Below are 7,017 nucleotides of genomic sequence, written 5' to 3' on the forward strand. Positions count from 1 at the left end.
ATGTGACCTGCAATTATTTTCTCCCATTCTGTAGGTTGCCTCTATCCTCTGTTGTTTCCTTTGATGCACAGAGTCTTTAAGTTGGTGTAGTCCCATTTGTCTGTTTTTGGTTTTGTTTCCCATACTTTTGGTATCATGTTTGATCCTAATTCTTGATGCCTCTGCTGCTTTTAACAAACCCAAAGTTTTTGAATAAATTAAATGAATAAATGAATTAATGCAATACAGAGGAAAAAGTACAGAAAACATACAACTTAATTAAATGCCAGGAATTATTCAACCATCAACTAACTCAAATTTCACTTGATCTTCATGTTATTGATCTCTCCCTTTCCCTCCTTTCCTCATTAACACCTACTTTTCCTTCAAATCTCAGTTCATGTGTCACATTCTAGAGAAGCCTTCTTGGTAATCTATGATTTGATCAGACACTCTGTTTTATAATGTTATAGAACCAAGTGTCTCTCATTCATCACCAATACCACTGTTTCAAATTGACATATATTTCATTACTTAATTAGTGTCTGTCCTCTTTAATTAATTGTGGTGTCTAAAAGAATGGGGAATGTGTCCAATTTTGCTCTTGTTTATTTCCAACACCTAAAACAGTGCCAGGTATATAGAGAGTACTCATCAAATACTAGATGTATGAAGATTAATCAGGTGTAGAAGAGATTAGAGTAATAAGTCCTGGGCTTGGATTCATACAAGGCTTTTGGTATCCCAAGGGCTTAGTAGTATAGGGGAAAACAATGCCTGCCTCTCATCTTCTTTTTGGAAAACTAACAAGGAGGTGGAATCAGGGGTGATTCACGGTAATTTGGGAAAATTGGCAAGCATACTAAAGAACCTGGAGAGAGAGAGAGGGGGAAAGGGGAGGAGGGAAGTATGATTCATAAAACTTACCTCTACAAGTATGGGTAAGAGTAAGGTTTATTTTTATGTGGGACTTAATTATTTAATTATTTGATGGTATATATCATACAAACTCTAGTCCAGTTTTAATTACTTGTAAAATATATATATTTTTATTGATTTCAGAGAGAGTAAGGGAGAGGGAGAAAGAAAAAGAAACATCAGTGATGACGGAGTCATTGATTGGCTGCCTCCTGCACACCACCTGCTGAAAATTGAGCCTACAACCCAGGCATGTGCCCTGACCAGCAATTGAACCACAGTCTCCTGGACCATAAGTGGACGCTTAACTGCTGAGCTAGTTATAATTACTTTTTAATTTAAATTTTATTTATTTATTTCTACTTTTGTGGGTTATGAGGGGGTGTTTGATTTTGTGATATCTGATCCCCACAGAATTAAAAAGGCTCCCATTCTTTCTGAAGAGCAGACATTTGTTTGACATTATACATAAATTTAATTTTGATTTATGAACTGTGAATACTTTCTGAAATAGAAGGCAACATCCAAGGGCCCCATAGAATTACAGTGGGAGCTTATTACTACTAATGTTTTAGTCCATTTGGGTTACTATAACAAGATACCAGAGACTGGGTGGCTTAAACAAGTGAAACTTATTTCTCACAATTCTGAAAGCTAGAAGTCCAAGGACAAGATGCTGGCAGATTTGGTGTCTGGTGAGAGCCCTTTTCCTAGTTTGCAGTTGGCTATCTTGGATTTATATCCTCACATGACTGAGAGACCAAGCCATGCTCTTATTTTCTTCTTATAAGGGCACCAATTCCAACATAGTGGCTCCACACTTATGATCTCATCAAAACCTAATTTCATGCCTTTGAGATTGTACAAACACAAAGCAACAAACTAGACTGCATATTCAAGGTATTTATCTGTTTTTATTTATTTATTTTTTTATTTATTTATTTTTTAATTTTATTTTTGTTTAAAATATTACAGATGTCCCTTTTTCCCCCCAATGACCCATTCCACCCCCTCCCACTGCTCTCCCAAGTCCCTCTCCCCACCATTGTCCGGGTCCTTGGGTTGTGCATATATGCATATAAATTCTTAGGTTGCTCCCTCCCCCTCCACCCAACCGCCCTCCTCTATCCCACTGACATTCGTCAGTCTGATCTATGCTTCGATGTCATTGAATCTATTCTGTTCATCAGTTTATTAAGTTCTTCAGATTCCAAATATAAACGAGATCATGTGATGATTGTCTTTCACTGCCTGGCTTATTTCAGTTAGCATAATTCTCTCCAGGTCCACCCATACTGTCCCAAAGGGTACGAGATTCTTCTTCTTTACAGCTGTGTAGTATTCCATGGTGTAAATGTCCCACAGCTTTTTTATCCACTCATCTACTGATGGGCACTTGGGCTGTTTCCAGATCTTAGCTACTGTAAACTGTGCTGCTTTGAACATTGGGGTACATATATGCATTCTGATGAATGTTTCAGGATTCTTAGGATACATTCATAGGAGTGGAATTACTGGATCAAAAGACAGCTCCATTTCTAATTTTTTGAGGAACCTCCATACCATTTTCCACAGTGGTTGCACCAGTCTGCATTCCCACCAGCAGTGTACTAGGGTTCCCCTTTCTCCACATCCTCGTCAGCACATGCTGTTTGTTGATTTCTTGATGGCACCCATTCTGACAGGTGTGAAGGGATACCTCGTTGGGGTTTTAATTTGCATCTCTCTGATGATTAGCAACGTTATTTTCTCATGTGTCTCCTGGCCATCCGTATGTCCTCTTTGGAGAAGTGTCTATTCAAGTCCTTTGCTCATTTCTTAATTGGGTTGTTTGTCTTCCTCTTGCTGAGTGCTATGAGTTCTTTGTACACTTTGGAAATTAGCCCCTTATCAGATACATCCTTGGCAATTTAGTTTCCCCAGACTGTGGGGTTCCTTTGTATTTTGAGGCTGTTTTCTTTTGCTGTACAGAAGTTTTTTAGTTTGATGTACTCCCATATGGTTATTTTTTCTTTTGTTTCTCTTGCCCTAGGAGATCTATCAGTGAAAAGTCCACTATGTGGGATGTCTGTGACTTTATTGCCTATGTTTTCTTCCAGAATTTTTATGGTTTTGTGACTTACATTGAAGTCTTTTATCCATTTTAAGTTTATTTTTGTGTGTGATGAAAGTTGGTGGTCTAGTTTCATTTTTTTGCATGTATCTGTCCAATTTTCCCAGCACCACTTATAGAAGAGACTGTCTTTACTCCATTGTATGCTCTTGCCTCCTTTGTTAAGTATTAACTGACCATAATGGCGTGGGTCTATTTCTCGGGTCTCTGTTCTGTTCCATTGATCTATATGCCCGTTGTTCTACCAATACCAGGCGATTTTGATTACAGTGGCTTTGTAATACAGTTTAAAGTTCGGTAATGTGATCCCTTCCACTATTCTTTTTTCTCAAGACGGCCACAGCTATTCAAAGTCTTTTTTGGTTCCATATAAATTTTTGAAATGTTTGTTCTAGGTCTGTGAAATATGTTGTTGGTATTTTAATAAGAATTGCATTGAATTTATAAATTGCTTTGGGTAGTATGGACATTTTAATGATATTAATTCTTCCAATCCATGAGCATGGTATATTCTTCCACTTGTTTAAATCTTCCTCTATTTCTTTTTTCAGTGTCACATAGTTTTCTGAGTACAGGTCTTTTACATCCTTGGTTAAGTTTATTCCTAGGTATCTTATTTTTTTAGTTGCAATGATAAATGTTATCGCTTTTTCAATTTCTCTCTCTGAAAGTTCATTATTGGTGTATAAGAATGCCATTGATTTACGGATGTTGATTTTGTATCCAGCTACCTTGCCAAATTTGTTTATCAAATCTAGTAGGACTTTGATGGAGTCTTTAGGGTTTTCTATGTACAATATGTCATCTACAAATAATGACAGTTTTACTTCCTCCTTTCCAATTTGGATATCTTTTATGTTTTCTTCTTGTCTGATGGCTATGGCGAGGACTTCCAGTGCTATGTTGAATAAGAGTGGTGAAAGTGGACATCCCTGTCTTGTTCCTGTTTTTAATGGAAATGGTTTTAGATTTTGCACATTGAGAATAATGTTGGCCGTAGGTCTCTCATTTATGGCCTTTATTATGTTGACATATGATCCTTCTATTCCCACTTTGCTGAGAGTTTTTATCAGAAATGGATGCTGGATTTTGTCGAATGCTTTTCCTACATATATTGATATGATCATATGATTTTTGTCCTTCATTTTGTTTATGTGATGTATCACATTTATTGATTTGTGGTTGTTGTACCAGCCTTGCATCCCTGGAATAAATCCCACTTGGTCATGATGTATGATCTTTTTAATGTATTGCTGGATCCGGTTTGCTAGTATTTTAGTGAGGATTTTTGCATCTATGTTCACTAGGGATATTGGAGTGTAATTCTTATTCTTTGCAGTATCTTTATCTGGTTTTGGGATTAGAATGATGCTGGTCTCATAAAAAGAGTTTGGGAGTTTTCCCTTCTCATGAATTTTCTGGAATAGTTTGAATAGAATAGGTGTTAATTCTTCTTTGAATGTTTGGTAAAACTCGCCTGTAAATCCATCTGCTCCAGGACTTTTGTTTGCTGGGAGTTTTTTGATTACTGTTTCCATTTCATTAGTTACTATCGGCCTATTCAGGTTTTCTGCCTCTTCTTGATTCAGCTTTGGAAGGTTATATGCTTGTAGGAATTTGTCCACTTCCCCCATCTTGTCCGATTTGTTGGCATATAGTTGCTCATAATATTTTCTTACAATCCTTTGTATTTCTGTAGGGTCAGTTGTTACATCGCCTCTTTCATTTCTGATTTTACTTATTTGGGTCCTCTCACTTAGTTTCTTAGTGAACCTGGCTAAAGGTGCATCAATCTTATTTACCTATTCAAAGAACCAGCTCTTGGTTTTATTGATTTTTTTGTTTTTTTTTTTAGTCTCTATGTCATTAATTCTGCTCTGTTCTTTATTCTTTCCTTCCTTCTATTTTCTTGGGGCTTTTCTTGCTGTTCTCATTCTAGTTTTTTAGTAGTTGTGTTACATGGTTCATTAGATCTTTTTCTTGTTTCTTGAGATAGGCCTGTAATGATATGAATTTTCCTCTCAGGACTGCTTTTGCTGTGTCCCATAGGTTTTGCGTTGTTTTCTGTTCATTTACGTTACTTTCCATGAAGTTTTTGATTTCTTCCGTGATCTCATTGGTAACCCATTCATAGTTTAATAACATGCTATTTAGCCTCCATGTGTTTGAATATTTTTGAGTTTTTTTATAGTGGTTGATTTCTAGTTTCATGGCATTGTGATCTGAGAAGATGCTTGATATGATTTCAATCTTCTTATATTTGTAGAGACTTGCCTTGTGCCCTAACATATGGTCTATTTTTGAGAATGTTCCATGTGCAATTGAGAAGAATGTGTTTTCTGCTGCTTTGGGGTGAAATGTTCTGTAAATGTCAATTAAATCCATTAGGTCTAGTGAGTCATTTAAGGTCTGCATTTCCCTGGTGATTTTTTGTCTTGATCTGTCCAATGCTGAGAGTGGGGTGTTAAAGTCTCCCACTATGATTGTGTTGCTGTCAATCTTCCCTTTAAAGTCCTCCAAGAAATTTTTTATATATTTAGGTGCTCCTATATTGGGTACATAAATGCTTATAAGGGTTATTTTCTCCTGTTGGATTGACCCCTTTAGTAATATGTAGTGACCATCTTTTTCTTTTGTTATGGTTTTATTTTGAAGTCTATTTTGTCAGAAATAAGAATTGCTACTCCAGCTTTCTTTTCCTTTCCATTTGCATGGAATATGTTATTCCATCCCTTCACTTTTAGCCTGTGTGAGTCTTTTGCTCTCAGGTGGGTTTCTTGTAGACAGCATATATTTGGGTCCTGTTTTCTTATCATTCAGCTACCCTCTGTCTTTGATTGGACCATTTATTCCATTTACGTTTGTTACTATCGATATCAACTTATTTAATGCCATTTTCCCCCCTTTATGCTGATGTACCTTTCTCTCAGTATTCCTTCTTTTTCTTAAAGTAGTCTTTTTAGCATTTCTTGCAATGCTGGTTTGGTGGTACTGAACTCCTTTAGCCTTTTTTTTTTTTTTTTTTTCTGGGAAGCTCTTTATTTCACCTTCAATTTTAAATAATAGCCTTGCTGGATAAAGCAATCCTGGTTGCATGTTCTTGCTTTTCATTACTTGGAGAACTTCATGCCACTCCCTTCTGGCCTGAAGAGTTTCTGTTGAGAAATCAGCTGTCGGCCTTATGGGGGTTCCCTTGTAGGTCATTGCTTGTGTCCCTCTTGCAGCCTTTAATATTTTCTCTTTGTCCTTGACATTTGCCATTTTAATTACAATATGTCTTGGAGTGGGTCTCTTTGGGTCCCTCTTGTTTGGAACCCTCTGTGCTTCCTGAACTTGTGTGGCTTTCTCCTTTGCCAGCCTAGGGAAGTTTTCTATCATTATTTCCTCCACCAAGTTCTCCATCCCTTGCTCTCTTTCATCCCCCTCTGGCACTCCTATAATGTGAATGTTGTGTTGCTTTATTGTTGTCCGAAAGCTCCCTTAGACTGTCCTCATGCTTTTTAAGTGTTTTTCTTTTTGCTGCTCTGATTGTGCGATTTTTTTCTACTTGTCTTCTAAGTCACTTATTCTATTCTCTGCTTCATTGAGCCTGTTTTTAATACTTTCCTGTGCATTCTTGATATCAGATACAGCATTCTTTATCTCTGTCTGAGTTTTGTTTATGGTATGTATCTCTTTTTTCACATTTTCACTAAGGTCCTCTATCTTATCATCCAGTGTCTTCATAAGTTCCTTGAACATCTTCATCATCCATACTCTGAACTCGGTTTCTGATAACTTGCTTAACTCCATCTCATCAAAGTCTTTTTCTGGCAATTTTTCCTTTTCTTTAATTTGGGGTTTTTTTCTTTGTCTCCCCATTTTGGTAGGTCTTAGTGTTTGTATCTATATATTAGATATATTTGCTGTCTTCCAGTCTTGTGGGATGGGATTTTGTCTTGTGGTTCCAGCAGAGCCCAGAGGTGTGTTTTTCTTAGACTTCTGAGCTCTTTGCTCTAGGCATGTCC

The sequence above is a fragment of the Miniopterus natalensis genome, chromosome 2 (assembly GCF_054644295.1).
Source record: "Miniopterus natalensis isolate mMinNat1 chromosome 2, mMinNat1.hap1, whole genome shotgun sequence".
NCBI classification, from domain to species: domain Eukaryota; kingdom Metazoa; phylum Chordata; class Mammalia; order Chiroptera; family Miniopteridae; genus Miniopterus; species Miniopterus natalensis.